The sequence below is a fragment of the Mus musculus genome, chromosome 12, assembly GCF_000001635.26.
Source record: "Mus musculus strain C57BL/6J chromosome 12, GRCm38.p6 C57BL/6J".
Classification (NCBI taxonomy): domain Eukaryota; kingdom Metazoa; phylum Chordata; class Mammalia; order Rodentia; family Muridae; genus Mus; species Mus musculus.
In genome coordinates, this window is record NC_000078.6 from 61,764,973 (window position 1) to 61,787,804 (window position 22,832).

General features: G+C 34.5%; 1 protein-coding gene across 6 annotated transcripts in view; it reads left to right on the top strand.

Annotated features, from left to right (window-relative positions):
* The window catches only part of Lrfn5 (leucine rich repeat and fibronectin type III domain containing 5), a 335,078-nt gene that overhangs the window by 242,122 nt on the left and 70,124 nt on the right, over positions 1-22,832 (top strand). For 2 of the 6 annotated variants that reach the window (XM_017315056.2, XM_006515830.3), the window contains exon 3: positions 3,036-3,105. The exons of the other annotated variants lie outside the window; for them this stretch is intronic. The gene's annotated coding sequence lies outside the window, so the exon portion shown is untranslated. The remainder of the gene's footprint in view (positions 1-3,035; positions 3,106-22,832) is intronic. 6 annotated transcript variants of the gene reach the window in all.

A 22,832-nucleotide genomic window follows, 5' to 3' on the forward strand; every position in this document is an offset into this window, starting at 1 on the left:
GTGAAATGTTCTATAGATATCTGTGAAATTCATTTGTTTCATAACTTCTGTTAGTTTCACTGTGTTTCTATTTATTTTATCTTTCCAGGATCTGTTCATTGATGAGAGTAGGGTCTTGAAGTCTTCCACTATTATTGTGTGAGGTGTAATGTGTGCTTTATGTTTTAGCAAAGTTTCTTTAATGAATGTGGATGCCCTTGCATTTTGGAGCATAGATGTTCAGAATTGAGAGTTCATCTTGGTAAATTTTACCTTTGATGAGTAAGAATTGTCCCTCCTTTTCTTTTTTGATAACTTTAGGTTGAAATTCAACTTTACTCAATATTAGAATGACTATTCCAGATTTTTTTCTTGGGACTATTTGCTTGGAAAAATTGTTTTTCAGCCTTTTACTCTAAGTTAGTGTCCTTTCTTTGTCCCTGAGGTTGTTTATGTAACCAGCCTCTTAGTCGATGTCTTTTTATTGAGGAATTGAGTCCATAGATATTTAGAGATATTAAGGAAAAGTTGGTGTTGCTTTTTGTTATTTTTGTTGTTAGTGTTGGAATTCTATTCATGAGGCTATCTTCTTTATGTTTGCTGAAAGATTACTTTCTTGCGGTTTCTCAAGTTTAGTTTCCCTCTTTGAGTTGAAGTTTCCCCTTTATTATCCTTTGAAGGTCTGGATTTGTGGAAAAATATTGTACAAATTTGGTTTTGTCATGGAATACCTTGGTTTCTCCATCTAAGGTAATTGAGAGTATAGTAGCCTGGGCTACATTTGTGTTCTTCTAGGGTTTGTATGACATCTGCCCAGGATCTTTTTGGCTTTCATAGTCTTTGGGGAGAAGTCAGGTGTAGTTCTGATAGGTCTGCCTTCATGTGTTACTTGACCTTTTTCCCTTTCTGCTTTTAATATTCTTTCTTTGTTTTGTGTATTTGGTGTTTTGATTATTATTTGACAGGAGGAATTTCTTTTCTGGTCTAAACTATTTCGAGTTTTGTAAGCTTCTTGTATGTCCATGGGCATTTCTTTCTTTAGGTTGTGGACATTTTCTTCTATAATTTTGTTGAAGATATTTACTGGTCCTTTAAGTTGGAATTTGTCCTTCTCATCTATACCTATTATCCTTAGGTTTGGTCTTCTCATTGTGTCCTGGATTTCCTGGATGTTTTTGGGTTAGTATCTTTTTCATTTCACATTTTCTTTGCTTGTTGTGTCAATGTTTTTTATAGTATCTTCTGCACCTGATTCTTGATTGTCTTTGACATGGAGGTTATCTGAGAAAAAAAATTAAAACTCTACGTGCAACGTTGGGTGATCTAATCATAATTATGATGAATCCTTCACAATTCTTCGTAATTGTCAGAATATTTGGCCATGTCATTATTTTGACAATATTTTGTTCTCCTTGAGATGTACAAAACAGACTTTTTTATATATAATGTGAAACTCCTAAAAGTTTTATATCCTTCTTCCCTCTTTTTAGACAACTTTTAATCTTCTATTTAGATTCATATATAGTTTGTCATCTTTGTTTGTAACTAGTGATTTCCCAAGAAGGACCATAGTAACATCAAAGAACAGAAATGAAATGGCAAATGAGTGGTATTTTATCCCCTAAATAACAGGTCTAGAAATAAGAGCGTATTTTTTTTAGGGTCATATTCACTTGAGTAAGTGATTAGGCTTGAGTGATTTTTATCAGTTCCTTCCTCCCTATGGAGAGATACTGTTGTGGTAGAAAGAAACTCAAACAAGAGTCTGTGGAGAGTTGTGTAATGAAACAGTAGAAAACAATTGGGGCTTCAAATTACAGAACTGGGAAGCTGGACTTCCTAAAAGGACTTTGAGGAATTTTCATTCTCATTTTACAAAGTACTGAAAGCTTAATAATAAGCCACATTGATAGCATTCAAATTAACCCATGACCTACAGTTAAGTTAATTTGACTGTTTCTTAACACACTGTACTGCTTTCATCATGATAGCAGTGCTAAGAAGGGGGCCATGGGGAAGAATATAAGGCAAAAATGTATTCACACCTGCATCACAACATTTTGATTTGCCCCAGGCAGTTGGCTAGAAAAAAATAAATGACTCAGAAATGAAAATAGAATATTAAACCAGAATTTCTGGGTTATATGAAATGAATTGCTGTGGAATTTAGGCAATCTGTAGAAAGAGGCAATGTGCTTTAGAAAACACATGCTGATACATACATACCCACAAACACACAAACATGCACACATGCATATAATGGTAGCTGCTGTTCATAGGAGAGGTACACTAAAGAAGGGATAATAGGGACATTTATTTAGGGAAGGAACAACTGTCCTGTTAAATTCCTATACTTGAATAATACCAGTGCTTGGGAGACCCAAGGAGGAAGAAAGGGATTTGAAGTTGAAGGCTAGATTCAACTACATAATGAGTATTAGGCCAGCCTGGGGAAAGTGAATCTCTGACTCAAACAGCTATGTAATGATGAATTTGGAAAATTATATTTAAAACACCCATATATATATGACACTATATTTACTATTTAGAAAATAATCATATGTCTCTTGAAAAGAGTTTAATCCAAATTCATGTTTTGTATATATTTTTTATTTTTAGCATTTGAAGCACACAAATGTTTGAATGGAAATTCGATGCAGCCTTATATTATCATTTCATAAATATTAATGTAATAATACATTTTTTAAAACTATAAAAGTTATAGACAATGAACGTGTATTATTTGTTATGTATTACCATGGAAAACTGCTAGAAAATCTTCATTTCTAAATATTTTCTCCATTTGATGACTGCTTGGATGATATATCTAATACTCTGAGATCCTGACAGGTTGGGATGCATTTTCCTTTCATTTTGGATATTGTGTGATCTGTGATCAATATCCATCCTCAAGGAAGTTCTAGGTTAAAACGATTCTGGGACCAAATCTGGTAAAGCTAAAATGCTGGAGAAAAGGTTATTTTTTTATGCTTTCTTCAAGCATGCAGCTTAAAGATCCATTTCAGGTTATTTTTTTTTAATATTTATCTTGACAGTTCTAAGAACAGAACCCAAGGTTGGAATATGAAAAGGAAGAAGTAAAGGACTGACAGCCTTTATAAGGAGGTATTATGTCTTCCTCATTTTTCTTCAGTGATTCCTAAAAGAAAATCAATGGGACTCAAGGGATTTAATAAATAAAGATAATATAATAAGTTAAGTTAAATGAGTTTAGTGAAATGCCACATTGCTTAGAAAAAAGCTTTTTAAATAATGAGTGTTTACACAATTAAATTTTCAACATATTTATGAAGAATATAAAATTAGCATGCCTTAGACTGAATTTGTAATGATGATCTTTTCAGATAGGATTTAAAATGGTAGCTGCCATATATATGTGGGGTTTTTAATTTAACTGCTTTTCATATATACATGGCGACAAATAATTTGTAACTTGAAAGATAGTTTAAAAACACAGCCTTTCATATATTGTATCCTCTTACTTGGGGGAGCCAAGCTACCATATAACAGTTTTGTTGTTTCTCTGTTCTGCTTTGCCTCTGTATTTCTGTGTGCCAATGTTGAATAGCATTGTATCTTTTCAATATTCTTGGAGGCCACAATGTATTTTCTAAGCATCATTTAATATAATTTTAACTTCATAAGTTAGTCTGAATCAAACACTTCTAAAATTTTCATTATCTTAGGTAGTTGTTCTACCAAAAACAACTCTCTTCCCTCTTTCATGTGTTATACAAAACAAAAAACAAAAAAAAAAAAAACAAAAAAAAAAACAGTCTTTTGGTGGAAACTTATGAAAATAAGTTTAGTATTTAATACGTGTGATAGACAGTATACTAACGTGTGTGCTAAACATAATTTTAATGACAAGTATGGACATTTTGTAAAGAAGAGAATTTTTTATGAAGATAAAGTGTTTTCTAAAGTAAGTTTTGACATTTTGCTATGTATATGTGATTCATGACATTCAAAATTATTTCCATAGTATATATACTGAAATTTTTATTTCTCATTTCATTCATATTGCAATCAGTATAATGATCTCTTCTTGGTTACCTGCTATACTTATTTTTCCTTTTATTCTTTTTTTATTGGATATTTTATTTATTTACATTTCAAATGTTATTCTCTTTCCTGGTTTCCCCTTTGCACACCCCATCTAACTACCCCTCCCCATTCTTCTATGATGGTGCTTCCCCACCCCACTTCCTCATTCCCACTTACCGCCCTGTCATTACCCTACACTGGGGCATCAAGCCCTCAAGGGACCAATGGCCTATCCTCACATTGATTCCTGATAAAACCAACCTCTGCTACAAGTGCGGTGGGAGCCATGGGTTCCTCTATTTTTACTCTGGTTGGTGGTTTAGTCCCTGGGAGCTCTGGGGGTACTGGTTGGTTGATATTGCTGTTTTTCCTATGGGTTGCAAACTCCTTCAGCTCCTTAAGTTCTTTCTCTAACTCCTTCATTGGGGTCTCCGTGCTCAGTCCAATGGTTGGCTGCAAGCATCTTCATTTGTATTTGCCAGGCTCTAGCAGAGCCTCTCAGGAGAGAGCTATATCAGGTCTCTGTCTTTGTGACAAATGCCAACTAGCTCCCTTTTGCCTGATAATTATGGACTACACTGTTTTATATTTGTAACCTTAAATATTTCACACAGTATACATATTCTGAAAGGAAGAACTAGAAATTTAGTAGAAAAAAAAGTCCTCATTTTCCTTCATAAGAACAACTGTATAGTTTGCTGAAAGAGCTGAACTCATTAATGCTACTTCTGTAGAGGGGCCTTGACAAAGATCAGCTTCTTTTCTTCTTGATCTAAACACCATATGAAAATACCGTCCTACCACTGCAGAGGTGGCCTTTCTATTGAACTCTCCTGTCACCAGATCATTTGATTCCTAACGAGCAGGTGTTGCTAAAGCATGCTGTGTGCACATATTCCCAGCTTTGATAATGCAGAAGGGGACAGAGAATTTCCTAGTCCAGACAGACAGTTCCAGCCATAATCAGTACTAATATCATGACTTTTTTTTCTGCACCTGTCTTTTATTCCCTCCTATAATCCCAATCTTTAATTCAATATCATTACTAGTTGGAGGGAAATATGGGTACATTGATAAACCATGGAAAATTATTTAATTAAAAAGCATTAGTTTTACCAAATAATTATAAAATAGCTTATTCAATGATATGCTATTATCAGGAAAGTCATATTCTGAATTTCATCAATGATGCAGAAAGGAGTTATGAAATATCTTTAGATTTTTATTGTGTATTTAAAAACATTGATGTTACTACAAAATTTATGTAAACATATCCCTAAATATTATTCTTCTCATAAAATATTAATAAAAATGCCATTACTAGATTGTGATCAAGATGGTTATCAATAAAATTTCTAGTAATCGATCAACTCAACAAAGATTAAAGAAAATGAAAAGCTATTGACTCATCAAACTACTATTGTAAGAGCACAGATAGCCAGGAGAAGGACTTTAGTAACTGGCATTAGTATACTAAACTTAAAAGACTCATTCATGACAACAGGAGGGGAAATGTTATTCACTTCCCTTTCCTCCCATACCAAGCATTGCAGCATGGAGAGTCAGAAATGGAATAAACAAGGGACTTTGCCATGGAGTTCTTTTCTACAGTGATAACAATAGCAGAGGAATTTAGGTCTTGGCTCAAAGCACATCTTCTAGGCAGAGCCTCCAGTCCTGTACAGCAGGCATAAACATGCTCTCCAGGTTCCGTCTATAGCACTCCAGCTAACATGTAAATAGAGGCCCCTTGAGAGTCTTCACATCATTATTCCAATGATACTGGGATGTAAGCAGCACATCAACATCAACAGCCTAAGTTGTTAGGATATTAATCCTTCTCCAAATCAAGATTATATATATAAAGACTCTCCAACTGCCAAGGAAGGGAAGGACAAGGCGACTGTTCTCCTACTCAGTTCAGGCTAAACAAACCCAAAATGGGGGAGATCCTAATGGCCCTGTCACCAGGCTGTGTCCATGAGCAGAGACTCTGGATCTGCTGTGGAGCCAAGTAGGGAATTGCATTTCTTAGTTGTTTAGCTAGCATAATATGGAGCTATTTCCAAAAGTAGGGTCCATAGTTTCACATCATGTACCTAACACACAGAAACATAAGAATTTGTGTATTCTGGTACTGTGTTGGTTTAGGCAGAGTGAAATTTCTACTTGCATTACAGTTTTGTTTTTTCCAACCCATCTATCTCTCATGCTAGGCAGCATAAGAGTGAAAGAGTAAATAAAGCTCTTGCTTGAAACAGAGGACTGGACCTGCTATGGTGAGGTTCTGATATCAATGGAATTCTATCATGCCCAAATTGAAAGTGGACTGTAATTTTTATAAAAAATTATAATTTTATAATTTTATAAAATATGTGATTTTTAATTTTAATATAATTAAATCATGTGTACCTTCCCTTTCTTCCATTCAAATGCTCCCATGTAGTATAGTCCTCTCACTCTCTTACAAATTTCTGGTTTCATTTTCTTTAATTATTGCTATATACAACTTGTTCTTGGTGCTTCCTCAAAGAGGACATTCTGTGGTTGAAACACTCTAGCTGGCTGTGGTGGTTCATGTTGGTAGGATTTGCTGAAGGCAGAAGAGGCAGAAGACTCAAGAGTTTGAGGATAACCTGAGTGGGTGGGTGGATTGGAGAGCACACTCGTAGAAGCAGGGTACGGGCAATGGGATAGAGGGTTTACAGAGAGGAACCAGGAAAGGGTATAACATTTGAAATGTAAACAAATAAAATATCCAATTAAAAACAAAAACCAAACCATAACCCTAACACCATTGGAGAGATTACAAAAAACTGTTACATACATGGAAGTTCAATGCATTTATGACAGAGGAAACTTGCATTGCATTCTGTGAAGTGAACATATAAATATACATGGACGCAACAAAGAACAGTGTTCCTTAATAAAACAAACAAGAGCCATAAAAATGAAATACTCTGAGGTCCATTTTTAATTTATTCTGAATAACATATCAAGTATGTATTAAATACCAACCTGAGTTTAGTTTTTACTTCCTCACTGATAGAATGAGAACACATCAACTTTGGGCTTGGTATAAAATCAGATTTGAGTATCATCTAGTGCTGAGATATTGGAGGTGTCCATAGTCTCTGAAGAAATAAACAGACTATTTAAAATTTTGGAAAGAACCGTCTTAAGTATCATTTAAAAGACTATAATATATAGCCAGTTTTCAATTAAAGGTAATATCCAGTGTTAAAAACATCAGGTCTCAGGCAATCCAGTTCTTTCCTTATGGTACTCGAAAACATCCATGTAGCCATCTGTATCTGCAGCTTATCAGAGAACTCAAAATAGCTGTTTAAGGAAGAAACCTAGTAAGACTTATGAAAATAGAGAGAGACATTTTGGTATCTTCACTTAGAGTCTTAACTTTAAAAATTAAACAGAAACCCTCAAATTAACAAGTACACTAGTCAAAAATAAGAACACAGAATGTGCATTAATACTATTACATATCAAATGGAGAAATAAAATTAGCAGTTTCTCAAAAGAGACTGTTTTAAAATATATAAGCTATATAGTCATGTAGCAACATGACTATAATCCTAGGACTTGGGAGACAGGGTAAAAGGTGGGTATATTCAAGGCTTGCAGGGACTAATTAGGGACAATTATCTAAAAAACAAAAGACACACACAAGAAAACACATTGCTGAGAATATAGCTTAGTGGTAGAACACTTGACTAACATGTTGAAGGCTCTGAATTTAGTGAAATTATCAGCAGCAAAAAGCAAGTAAGCAAGAGGATTAAAAGACTGAGTTAGAAGACCAATTTTGAGTCTCAAGAGCATCCCTTGTTCCTAGGCTGTTTCACCACTGACCACAGGAGCTTTCTGTATACCTAAGGCTCTTTATACATCTGTTTCTGTGAGACTCTGCTGTGATCTAAATTAGCAGTTGACTGAATAACCAGGAAATGACTTTCACTATCATTATTCCAAACTCAGGCAATAAAACAAAGTACTTGAAACTAATAGTTTAATAAGAAAGCTAAATGCTTGTTTAGAAAAATATCTCACATTAAATTAGATATTAATATTGATATGCAGCAAGGTCAAATGTCAATAGCCAAATCCAATTGAACTAACTTCCTCAGACATATGCTTACTAATCACTCAAAGTCTTAGTATGAATAGAGGCCACTTAAACAGCAAGAGAGAGAGAGAGAGAGAGAGAGAGAGAGAGAGAGAGAGAGAGAGAGAGAGAGAAAGAGAGAGAACTCATAAGTTTCCCAATTTATTTAGCAGCAAATATTACTGAGGAGTTATTACAGGGCAAGAGAGACTCACAGGAAATTTTCAAAAAACTGTGACAGCAACAAAGGAAAAAAAACAATACATCCCTGCCAGCAACAACAACAGCTGTTCTTACAGATGAGCAACAGAAAACCTAGAGCCCAAATGAACAAAAGAGAGAAGAATGTAGCTCATCACTCATCTCCAATAAAAAGTTTTAAGTTCGTTATTCAGTTTTTCTTTATTTAGAATACATAGAACTGGTAAAAATGTGTTTACATAGACAAATCCAAGTGTATTTCTGTATGTAAACATGATGCACAATCCAATCACATCTAACAATGGTAATAACTATGATACATACTAAAATATGGACAATATAGAAATATAAAAATCCTGACACTAAAATTTACACAAAGGCTGGTACACCACTCACCAATTGATTAAAACTCTTGTGTAATCATGAGGATCTAAATTCTTATCACATCATGTGAATCCATACCCAATGTCCAGCATCTACGACCCCAGCATTTTGCCCTTTTGTGCACAGCAAGTCAGTCACACTCTAAAACTAGCATACACACAATTGGATGCATACACATATGCAAATAATGTTTTTAAATATCAAAGCATGATGAAGATAAAAAGGCAAATGAATAATATTTTATTATTAGGGCTTGGATGTGAATACTCTATACTTTCCTGCCTTAAAATAGTTTGTCTCTAGCAGGTGGCCATGCTTTGAGAGGTTGAGTAGTCTCTGGATGGGGAGACATGGCTTTAGAGGAGGATCCTAGACAGTTTAGCTAAGTAAAAGCATGAGATGATATATATCACACAAATGATATGGAAAGGTGGGTAGGAATTATCACACTGAGCCACCTTTAAAACAACTTTAAATCAAAAGAAGTAAATAAAAGTCAGTAAGGAAAACTTTTCTATCATAATGCAGGCCTCAAAATGAGATGACACAAATATCACTATAATAGGAAGGCTTACATAAACAAGCAAATATGACTATAACTGAAGACACATCATACTATAGCAAGACTAGGTGAATTGTCATCTGAACTTTGCCAATAAGCATATATCCAGGAATAATCCAACAAAGAAATTATGGCTGTTCTATGTTCAATGGCATCTTAAACCATTTGACAAAAATAGAGAGAACTAATGGAAATGCTAGTGATAATGATAATAATAATGATAGTGAAGTAGGGAAGTTTATAAATCAAAATAATCTTGGAATACCATTTACAGCTACTATACAGTAATATACAACTCCAACAATATGGAAATAAAAGTATATTCCTTCACAATTGCAAATAGGTAATTATTCCAATGGTATGTAATCACATAATGATGAATAAGGAAAGGAACCAAAAAAGCCTAAAGGCTAAAGAAAATAAGAGGAGAATTTCCCCAAATGTTTGATGAGGTCAATGTTTCACAGATAAGAAAATTAAACTAGGACAAAAGCATAAGTTAAAAAAATTAAAAAGTTAAGAACAAATTTCCTTGATGGAGATGGATACCCAATTCCTCAATATCTAAGTCACACAAAAAGCCTAGTAGCCAATTAATAAAGAAAATAGTTAAGATTCAACCAAAAGGTGCAATTATGGTTCTTATGCAAACTTGTAGTTTGAATATACACAAATTGACATTCAAATAACAAAATTATGTGATTTAGTGAAATTCAGCATCCCATCATGATATAATTCTCTGAGTGAAACTGATCCAAAAGGAATTCACCTTAATCTAATATATGTCTTGTATAAAAATAAAACATGAGATGTTATAATTAATGAAAGTCGATGAAAGATTCTTTTCTAATATCTCTAACAAGACAAGAAAGCTTGGTTTTATCACAATTGCTCAGACTAGTACTGGAATATAGATGTTAATAGAAAAACAAAAACAAAAACAAAAAACAAAAAACAAACAAACAAACAAACAAACCCAAAAAACTAAAGAGCCTAGAGAAAAAGACAGAAATTGAACAATCCCTGGTTACATTACATGATATATACAGACAGGCTCCATTAAACAACTATAAGTAATTTTTGATGAAGAAGCTAAGAGGGCAAAATAGAGAAGGGACAGTAAGTTTCAACAAATGATGATAAACACATTGGATAATTACTGGAAGAAGAAATTTATTCTATATTTAGTCTATATGAAAGGAAAAGTTAGTCATAATAGATTAAGTATCTTAGTAAGAACTGAACTCATGAAAAAAGTAGAAAAATGTATGAAAAATGTTTTTGAAAGATATTTTTGAAAATATCTCTAAAATCAAGCAAACAATACTAACAGAAACAAATATAGTTGTGGAAAAGAAAACAGTATCTCCAAATAAGGAAAAAAATTAATGAATGAAAATCAGATCATGGAATGGAAGATCATACAAATAAAAGTATATCCCTAAAAAGAGGTTGATACCTAAAATGTTCAATAAATTCACTTGAATTGTAAAAACATTCTAAAAAACCTGGTAAAATATGCAATTTTACTAGTTCATTTTCAAAAGACAATGTTGAGGTGTTCCAAAGGTGCTACTGAAAATATTTATAATATTTTTTAAATAAAAACAAAACCATAGGGAGTTATCACCTCACTCCAGTTAGAATAGTGATAAATTATAAGAGAAATCAAACTTTGATAAGGATATGAATTAAAAGAAATTGTTGCACATTGAACTTTTCAAATTGTAGGTGGGACTGTGAATTGATACAGCTATTTTGGCAAATACAAAGATTTCTCAAAAGTTAAGAATAGAAACTCTAGATTATACATTGTAATTATCATATAACATACACTCAAAAGTGTATACTGAGTCCTTCCTGCTTCTTAATATATACAACAGGAAACAGAATCAATTTCTTGAAGACATAGTTTTATTCCCAATTTTATTGTTGCACTGTGACTACATAATGCAAATGATGTATGTATCTGCCAACTAATGATAATGTTGAGATGAAATGAAATACATATTCAATACAATGACATTTAGCCATAAAAGTGTAAAAGTAGATAGAATTGGATATTAAGGGAATATGCCAGGTACAGAAGGATGAACATTGCATTTTATCAGACCTATGTTTTGTAAAAGTGTCTTTATCATAAAGTTTGATTATAAATAGTAGTCCAGCTACTGGCCTGGAAAGAGGAGCAGGACGGGAGGTATCTATAAAGTTCAACTAACAGATACTAAATCATAGTTATTTGTGAAAAAATATTCTGGCATATGTTTTGCACATCAGGGAGACTAAAGATAACAAAAAAGCACATATAATATATATATATATATATATATATATATATGTAAATCAATTAATATACTATATAGTCACCATAAGGAATTTATATATACACAGATGTAATACATACACATTATATAGTAGCTAAATAAATGGTTGTGGAGATAAATACACATATCCTGTTTTGAACATCACTAATATTTATATTAATCAAAACATGGTATTTTTCCTCTTTACTGTGTAAACTTTAAAGTATCAATTAAAATATTAGAATAGAAGTATACAACTCTCTAGTAGTTAAATTTATTTTATGATTATTTTCAGATAGGCTGTTCCTAAATGACGTATGGCACAGGCGCCATGAAATGGCTTCTGTTATTATTTAATGATATCTCTTAAATATTTCAGTACAGCATGCACAAAATCTCAAAATTAAATATGTAGAATGTAAAATCTTTTCTTGGGGCTTAAGTGCAATTTAAAATATCCCTTAACAATTATAAGACCTCTGGCATAGCACTCCAGGGCATAAATATTTTCTGTGCACATCAATAATGAATACTGTTTTCCATCCTCAATCCCTAAGTAGCAAAAGTTGTAAAGCTGCCATTGCATTATTCTATACCCCAACTGAAAGAGCCAAAGAGCTATTTCTTGGGCTGGAAGTCAAATAAAGTAATTCTAAGTGAAAAACACTTTTCCTTTACACAATTAGCTCTTATTGATATTAAATGATGCAATACTGTGGGGTTTATTTAATATACTGAGCCTGAGGTAGAATGATTTGGGATTCAATTAAAAGATAAATCAACTCAATGATGAGAGAAGCATTTTTGAAATGGAATATGAGCAGGAGAAAATGTTCAGTTTACTTATTTAATATTAAGGTTTATATTTTATTTACAATTATTGTTCTTTAGAGTATCCATCAACAAGGTGAGAGACAACCTAAAGAATAGGAGAACATAGAACCACACTATATTTCTAACAATAAGTTCATGCACTAAACACATAAAGAATAACAAGAACTGAATAGCAGAAAAGAACAAATAAAAATAGTCGAAAAAATGAGCAGTAGGGAAGTTTATAAATCAAAATAATCTTGGAATACCATTTACAGCTACTACACAGTAATATACAACCCCAACAATATGGAAATAAAAGTATATTCCTTCACAATTGCAAATAGGTAATTATTCAAATAGTATGTAATCACATAATGATGAATAAGGAAAGGAACCAAAAAAGCCTAAAGCTATTCCATATGCTAGAGAAAGTATACAACAATGCTGTATCATATTTCCCTTATTGAAAATCTGACCTGAAAACCTTATTCCTAGAAGCACATTTACACATTATAGGAGTACCACAGTCACTGTTGAAACAGCTCAGTCTAAAGCTAGGGCTCTAGAGAGGTATCACTCTGTTCTTCGTTTCCAGATTCCTCCATAAAACTTACTGTTTTAAGTGTGTGTGCTTCTTATATGCATATGTGCATATGATGTCAGGTGATTTGAACAAGTATATGCATTGTTTCTTTCAGTCATAAAATATTTTAAGGATTTATTCACATGTTTAACACGCCAGTAAATAATTTTGTGTAGTTGTATTAGTATAGCATCTAATATCAAGACACACCATTTAATCTTATGAATATAGCACAACATAAAAATTGTTTTTCCTGATAATATTGAATATTGCTAATTGGCTGGTCTTTACGTATTGTTTTACTTATCTTTCTAAAGACTATGAAATCTTTTCTGTTAAAATTTTAAAAAGTAAACTTTCTAATTATGCAGGAGATATGTAAATTGGAGCAATATTAAATAATCAACCAAAGATATTTCTTATATTCATGTGTGGGTGTTGTTTTGTTGTTAAATAGACATTCTTTACAGTCAAATTGTATAACTGTACTCTTTTTTTTGTGAGTCTTTGTATAAAGTCCCTTTATTAATAATTGAACATATGTAAATATAATCTGTTGATTTGATTTTGGTGAAATAGTTCTTCTAACATATACAAAATACATGATCTGGAAGCAACACTCACTGGTCCTTAATATCTCTTAAAATCAATGGACTCAATTCCTCAATAAAAGGACATAGACTAACAGAATGGATATGAAAACAGGACCCAGCATTTTGCTGCATACAGGAAATACACCTCAGTAACAAAGACATACAATACCTCAGAGTAAAGGGCTGGAAAAAAATTTTCCAAGCAAATGGTCCCAAGAAACAAGCTGGAGTAGCCATTGTAATATTGAATAAAATCAACTTTCAACCAAATGTTACCAAAAAAGATAAGGAAGGACACTTTAAATCTACACTATTAACATTACCAAACCAAAATAAGTAAGTCCTTAAAACCTGTCATGCTTTTTCATTACTGACACTGGCACAGTTACTTGTATCACTTTTACTGAAACAATAGAAATGTCACTGAAAAAAAAAATGTGCTATTTCAGCTAGGAAGATGGCTCAGCATTTATGAGTACCTGTTGACCTAACTTCAGTTCCTAGGCATTTATGTCAGGCAGTTCAAAGTTATCTGGAACTTCGGCTCAGGGTGACTGGAAGGAAACCTCTGATCTCCAGAAGCACCTATTATGAGGTGAAAATAACCACAGATAATTGCATCCACACATTCACACATAATTAAAACACTATTTTAAATGTTATTAGAAATTTATTTCAAGTCTGCTTTTAGTAATGTCATAATGTGTAATCACTTTGGCTGAAGGTATTGTTATTATTAATATTAATTTATTTATAATCCAGGCATTGACTGTTGACTTCTTCCCAGTCCCCACTCACACAGTTCCTCATCCTGATCCTCCTTCTGCCTTTCTCTTCTGAGAGGCTGCTCCTCCACCACCAGGTTTCCCTGCTCCCTGGAGCATCAAGTCTATTGAGGGTTAGGAGCATCTTCTCCTGCCGGGCAGTCCTCTGCTACATAGGTGTCGAGGCTTGGGGCAGCAGGAAGTGTTCAGTCCAGCTCCTGGTTGGTGTCTCAGTGTCTGGGAACTTCCAGGGGGTTGGATTAGATATTCCTATGGGGTCACCCTCTTCTTCAGCTTCTTCCATCCTTCCCCCAATTCAACCATAAGGCTCCCCAGTGTCAGTCCAATGGTTGGGTGTAAGTATCTGAGTCTGTCTTGGTCACCTGCTGGTTGGGTCTCTCTGAGAACAGCAATGCTAATCTCTGGTCTGTAAGCACACCATAGTTTTTAATTACATGTTGTAATAAATGTTCATGCAACTCCTTTATAATTTGCTGTTTTCATTTGTCCAGAATGACACGGGAAAATCTTACATTGACAATTGAATTTAAATGTGTATCATATTGCATAAGAAGAAACTGAGACTATCACTAAAATGTGATCAAAGGTTATCCAAATTGAAAGCTTGTTTTATATGTTTGTGCATATGTTGATCAGATCATTGAAAAATGAAGTATATCCTCACTATTTGTCTCAGTGGTTTGTGATGATAAAAATTTCAATTGTTAGTTACTTCACAACTACTACACTTGCTGATTAATTTCAACCAAGGTTGGCCAACTATATTGGTTATATTTTGTCATGAATTATTTGCAAATAATCTATGAGAAATAAAATTATGTGTATTATGTTGACATTTGAGTACATAAACTTCTATAAATAGATTTATTTTTCAGAGAGATCCTGTAAAATATTTTGAAACATATGTACAACTTTAAGAGGTAGTACACTAATGATTTTATGTCAAAGTAAATAGTAGACAGCCCTTTTTACCTTCTAGTTTCCTTTAGTTACATATTTATCATGAAGTAGTATCCAAAGCTTGCATATTTATTTGTATTTTTTATTGTTGTTTGACTGCAATATCCTTTCTGTGGACTGGTCCCTTAATAAATATACAGTGACTTTCCTCACCTTGCCTGACTTGTTTCAGATTGAAGTCTATTTTCTCAGATATCATAATGCTGTACTAGCTTACTTCATAGTTTCATTTGCTTATAACCCCCCTTTCCATTTCTTTACTTCAAAGTAATGTAAAAAAAAAATGTCTTTATTTTATGTCACAAAAAGTTGTATCTTGTTTTCTAACCCAATCTGTTTATCTGTGTCTATTGAGGAATTAAAACTGTTGATCTTAAAAATTATCACTGAAAGCTGTGTCTTTTTTTTCTGTTATGTTGTTGATTCGGTGGGTTTTTTCAAATATGTTTTGATTATCTTTCATAGTTTTGCTTAATACTACCTTGTGACCCCTGCAGTGTGTTTATTCTTCTCTTCAGCTGAAAGCATGCCTTCTACTAGATGGCTTAGTGGTCATACATTTTATTAATCTGCACTTACTTTAGGAAAATTTTCATTCTTTTACAGCTTTAACAGACAGTGTAAATGGATATAATTTTGATGTTGATTGTTCTGGTCTTTCAAAACTTGGCATACATATATCCAGGCTCTCTGCTTTTAGAGTATTGAACAGAATAATTGATTACCTATATTTAAATTGACCTTTCAATACCCCCATTATTTTCATTCATTTTATGATAGTTATTTTCTTGTGATTAAGTTTATCATCATCATCATCGTCGTCATCGTCATCGTCATTGTCATCATCATCATCTTATTTATTTACATTCCAGTGGTGCCTCCTCTCCCGGTCCCCCTTGTCCCAGTACCTCATCCTTTTCCTCCTCACCTTTGTCTCTGAGATGGTGCTCCTCTCCAGGCTTCTTACTTCCTTGAGGCCTCAAGTCTCTCAAAAGATTAGGCACATTTGTCTCCCATTGAGGCCAGACCAGGCAGATCTCTTATATATATATGTGTTGGGGTCATAGGGACCTCAGACCAGCTCTTGTATGCTCAGGGTTGGTGGCTCAGTCTCTTGGAGCTACCTGGAGTTCAGGTTAGTTGAGACTGCTGGTGTTCCTGCGGGGTCGACTTCCCATTCAGCTTTTTCAATTTTTCCTCTAATTGAACCATAGGGTTCCCTGACTTCAGTCCAATGTTTGGGTGCAAGTATTTTCATCTGTCTCAGGCAGCTGCTATTGGGGCATCTCAGGGGATAGCCATGCTAGGCTCCTGTCTGTAAGTACAGCATAGCATCAGCAATAGTATCAGGCCTTCGTGCACCACACTATCACCCCTATGAGATGGATCCCAAGTTGGGCTGGCCATTGGACTATCTTATCTTCAGTTTCTTCTCTATTTTATCTTTACAGTTCTTTTAGAAAGGAACCATTCTGGGTGAGGAATTTTGACTGTGAATTGGTAACCAAGTCCTTCCAGTTGAAGCCTTTTATATCTACTGGAAGTGAACTGTTCTCTCCCTATTTTTGGTATTTTGGCTAAGATCACCCCTATTGAATGTTGAGCCTCTCACATCCCAGGATTCTGGCACTCCCTTGGGTATTCTCCTGTATCTTTCCACACCCTGAGTCTGCATATTTCCATTCCTTCTCCTGGTTTTCTGGGATTCTCTCCGGTCAGCCCTTCCCCATACAATTATGGCCTTGATCTTAAACTGAAGAGTATTCCATTGTGTAAATGAGCCACAATTTTGTATCCATTCTTCAGCTGAGGGACATCTGGGTTGTTTCCAGCTTTTGGCTATTATAAATAAGGTCACTAGGCACATCAGGGAACATGTGTCCCTATAGTATGGTGGGGCATCTTTGGGATATACATCCAATAGTGGTATAGCTCGGTGTTCAGGTAGAACTATTTCTAGTTATGTGAGGAACCTCCAGATTGATTTCCAGAGTGGTTGTACCAGCTTGCAATCCCATTAGCAATGGGGGAATGTTCCTTTTTTTCTACTTCCTTGGCAGCATGTGCTGTCACTTGAGCTTTTAATCTTAGCCATTCTGATTCATCTCAGGGTCATTTTGATTTGCATTTCCCTGATGACTAAGGACTTTGAACATTTAAGTGTTTCTCAGCCATTTGATATTCTTCTGTTATGAATTCTCTGTTTAGTTCTGCATCCCATTTTTAATTGAGGTATTTAGTTTTTTGGAGGTTAACGTCTTTTGTTCTTTATATATTTTGAATATTAGCCCTCTATTGGATGTACAATTAGTGAAGAATTTCTGGAGAAATCAAAGAAAGAAATCAAAGAACTCAGAAGATGGAAAGCTCTCCCATGTACTTGGATTGTTAAAATTAATATAGCGAATATGGCCATCTTACCAAAAGCAGTTTACACATACATTGCCTTCCCCATCAAAATTCCATCACAATTCTTTGCAGACATGAAAATAAATATTCTAAATTTGTTTAGACAAATGAAAAATGCAGGATTACCAAAAAAATTCTCAAAAATAAAAGATCTTCTGTGGTGTTGCAGGAAATATTTAAAACTACCTGCCAATTTCATTGGCAACTCTGTATCCCAGCACAGTCCCGCCAGCTCTGTCTCTAGCTACCACCCTCAGCAACCAGTTACTGTGTTCTGAGCTCTGGTTTGTTTGTCCCTGGAGCCGCTAGTTCCTTCTCAGCCATAAACCCCTGTAGTCCCATGTTCCTGTAACCAAGTAGAACCATTAAATTCTTACTCTCCATCAGCTACTTTCTTCTCTGGCATTGTCCACTGGGCTCCTCTGCCTGCCGTCTCTTCTGCAGAGCTGGAGCTCCAGAGTTCCCTTCACTATCACGCCAGCCCCACTCAATGACCATTCACCCCATGGTCAGCCACTACAACCCTCAGCAACACGGTAGAAACAATACACTAAAAGTTTATAATTAACAAGTTAGATTTATATATCTATAAATGCTCAATTCAAAAGATGCTAATACAATAATTTCAGAACCAAGTGATAATAAAAGCTTTCTACCTAGATTATACAAATTATCCCAATCATTCTAACCTTTATGATATCATAACTACCTGAGGCTATTTAAAGTTACACTGGTTCAGGTTCTTCTTCCTGTCTATCTGGTTTGTTTGTCCCTGGAGTCGCTAGTTCCTTCTTCTCTGGCATTGTCCCACTGGTCTACTCTGCCTGCCATCTTGGAAATTTTCTTCTCTTCTGAGACACCTCTGTCTCTACAACACTTCACTCTGCCTCCCTTTTCACTGTCCAATCACAGGCCTCCTGAAAATGCTGCCTCACTGTGGGAATCACCATTTCTGACCTCAGGTTGTACTACAAACCAATAGTGGTAAAGACCACATAATATTGATGCAGAGACATACAGGTTTATCAATGGAATAGAAATGAAGACCCAGCAATAAACCCACATACCTATGGACTCTTGATCTTTGACAAAGAAGTCAAAAACATACAGTGGAAAAAAAGAAATCATCTTTAATAAGTGGTGTTGGTCTAACTTGCAGTCTGTATATAGAAGAATGAAAATAGATCCATATTTATCACTTTGCACAAAGCTTAAATCCAAGTGGATCAAGGACCTCAACATAAAACCAGATACCCTGAATCTAATAAAAGAGTAAGTTTAAAAGAGTCCTGAGACTCATTGGCACAGGGGGAATCTTCCTGATCAGAACTACAGTAGCTCAGACTATAAGATCAACACTTGATAAATGAGACCTCATGAAACTGAAAAGCTTCTGTAAGGCAAAAAGACATTGTTAACAGGCACCCACAGATTTGGAAAAAAACTTTAATGCCACTTTTTTTTTAATGATTTTGTCGTGTTAACTGTAGCTTGCTATGAGTTATTTCCTGTCCTTTCCATTTCTTGTACTGTTAGACTCTTGTACATGAGTGAGCATCTCTTTCTCTTGATTTGGGAAACTGTTTATGTAACTTTTTCAATTCTCTGTGTATTTAGTAATTGTCCCTTCCCTCTATGCATATAATGCAAATTTCATATCATTTTACAGCTGTCCAAAGCTGTATTTTTGTGTGTGTGTGCTGTTTGTTTATTATTTTTTATTTGTTTTGGTGGTTTGTTTATTATTTTTTATTTGGGTTGGCTTGTTGTCAATGTTTTAAATTTAGCATTAAACTTTACTTATTGACCCAATATTATGTTATTCACCAAACTTCACTCGATTTACCACATGACCCTTATAGCTTTTTAGTGAGTGTTTTTATGATGTTTTGGTTTGAGGTTATTAAGTTCTCATTTCCAGCATCTTTGATATTTTCTTCAAGTTATTTTATCTACTCATTGAATTCTATTTTGTATATTGGATTGATATCCTCGGGCCATTCAGGCCTTTGCTTTTCTATTGTTGAAATACATTATATCCTTTTAAATTGTTTTAATCTAGGTGTAATTATTCTTGTGATTTACTTGGGAAGTTTTCTGTGTTACTGTCAGTCAAGGCCAGATTTGTAAGATTGGTAATTTGGGGAAAAACATATTGTTCAATTTTCCTATTACTAGCACATCTGGAGAAGTTGCGTGGATGAAAGTTTCCTTTGTCCAAACTACTTTGAGATGTGCATCAGCATCAGCAGAAGACAAGTTCAAAAGAGGGTGAGATCGTCTTTTCCATTGTGGGACTTGTTTTGAGAACTTCAGGTTTTTTTTTTAATTAGGTATTTATTTCATTTACATGTCCAATGCTATCCCAAAAGTCCCCACCCGCTCCCCCACCCACTCCTCCACCCACCCACTCCCACTTCTTGGCCCTGGCATTCCCCTGTACTGAGGCAGATAAAGTTTGCACGACCAATGGGCCTCTCTTTCCCCTGATGGCCGACTAGGCCATCTTCTGATATATATGCAGCTAGAGACACAAGCTCTGGGGGGTACTGGGTAGTTCATATTGTTGTTCTACCTATAGGGTTGCAGATCCCTTTAGCTCCTTGGTTACTTTCTCTAGTTCCTCCATTGGGGGCCCCGTGATCCATCCAATAGCTGACTGTGAGCATCCACTTCTGTGTTTGCTAGGCCCCTGCATAGACTCACAAGAGACAGCTATATCTGGGTCCTTTCAGAAAAATCTTGCTAGTGTATGCAATGGTGTCAGTGTTTGGAAGCTGATTATGGGATGGATCCCCGGATATGGCAGTCTCTAGATGGTCCATCCTTTCGTCTCAGCTCCAAACTGTGTCTCTGTAATTCCTTCCATGGGTGTTTTGTTCCCAATTCTAAGAAGGGGCAAAGTGTCCACACTTTGGTCTTCATTCTTCTTGAGTTTCATGTGTTTAGCAAATTGCATCTATATTATCTATATCTATATCTATATCTATATCTATATCTATATCTATATCTATCTATATCTATATTTATATCTATATCTATATCTATATCTATATCTATATCTATATCTATATCATCTATATCATCTATATCATCTATATCTATATCTATCTATAATCTATTATCTATATCTATATCTATTATCTATATTTATAATATTATAAATATTAGCCCAGAAACTTAGAATATGCAAGATATAAGAACTTCAGGTTTTATTTGACTCTTGCGAGTACTGTACTGAGTCACTAAGCAACATTCATCAAATCACTGGCTGGCCTTGTCCCCTACCACATTCTAGTATGCATTTTCATATAGAGATCCCCCCTATAATGGTTTAACTCAAGTATGCCTTTCATTTTTACAAATATTCAGGCTCTTCCATGCCTGCTGTGAGGCATTGTGAGCCTGGGAACCTTACCACCTTCCCTGGATTTTCATTTTCTATCAGACATTTGGTAACCATTGGATCTATAACCTGTGCACTTATTCTCTGAGACAACCCTGACCTCTTCCCTGGATCTGTGGCTCTCCTGTCTGAGTTGCTCATCTTGCCGCTTACGTGTTGCTTCTCTACATTGGTACTTACCTCCTTCCTGTAATTCACCTTTTCATATTCCATATATAAGTGGTAAATTTCAAGACTTCTTCTCTATGTCTGGCTTGCTCTTTTTTTTATTACATTGTAGGCTTAAACTCTACTCATGATGTTTATTATGGATCAATTGTACTATATTCTGTATTTTTCACGTATCATTTGTTCATTTTTAAATTGGTGGCAGCTTCACTTATTTTCATTTACTAGCTAAGGTGCCACTATTACAGCAGAAGTGCAGATGTCTGTTTAATGCTAAATTTATTTCCTGAGGACCTTAAGGGTTGATCATACAATAGTTGAGCATATAGATTGATAAACAATATACATCCTATTTTTCTGTGATAATTATATCAATTTTTCTTCAAAAAGTAATTAGCAATAGTCTGTGTTTCTTCAGGTTCCAATGTAATTGTTAGTTTTTAATTGTATTACATTTATTTATAATATGAATATATTTGTGTACATCAATGTATTTGTATACAATGGATGTATGGGTTACAAGGTGTATGTGTGGAGGTCAAAGAACATCTTTTAAGACTAAGTTCTCTTTTGCCATCATGTGAATATCACTAATCAAACTCAAGTAGTCAGGTTTGGAGACAGCTGATTTTACCTGCTTACATATATTTGCAAGGCATTGCTATATTTAGCATTTGACAAAGCCATTTAGTTTGAAGTATGGTATGTGTTAAGATTCTATTTTTCCTGATGAATTGTACTGTTGAGTAGTTTTCTTTCCAACTAAAGCTAGTCTTTTGTAGGTCTTCATTTGAAATATTTTTTCAATGTTTATTGAGAATTTCAATTTGGTTATATTTTGTAAATTCTAATTTATTCTTTTATTTTGTGTGTATAGAAATCTTGTATGCATGTATGTTATGTTTTTGCCTGTTACCAAATGAGGCCAAGAGAGAGCATCAAATCCCTTAGCACTGGAATTACAAATGCTTGTAAGCCACCCTATGGCCATAACCTGGGAATTGAACTGAGGTACTCAAGATGGGCAGGGAGTGCTCTTAACTGTTAAGCCATCTCTCTGGCTTCAACTTGCTTATTTTTTTATTTCATTCTTTATTACTATTGAGTTTGGTTTTTTGGGGTGTGTACATGTGTATATTTGTAGGTGTATGTATTTGTATGTGCCCTTGTATATGTATAGTATGTATACACTGTTATCTGTGAGTATCCATTCAGGCCAATTCCTCTATAGCTCTCTACCGTACTCTGCCATGCCAGGGTCTGTTGATGAGCATGGAGCTAATATATTTTTCATTATATAAGCAGCCCACAAGTCCCACCAATCCTGCCTCTACCCCACTCAGTAGTAGAGTGACTGACACACATATGATAATGCCTGTCATTTGGGGAGTGATAGGATTCAAACTCCAGTCCTGATGTTTCTCCATCAAGCACTCTTAATTACTGAACCATCTTTCAAGATCAGAGGAATTTATTGAATATTTCAGAG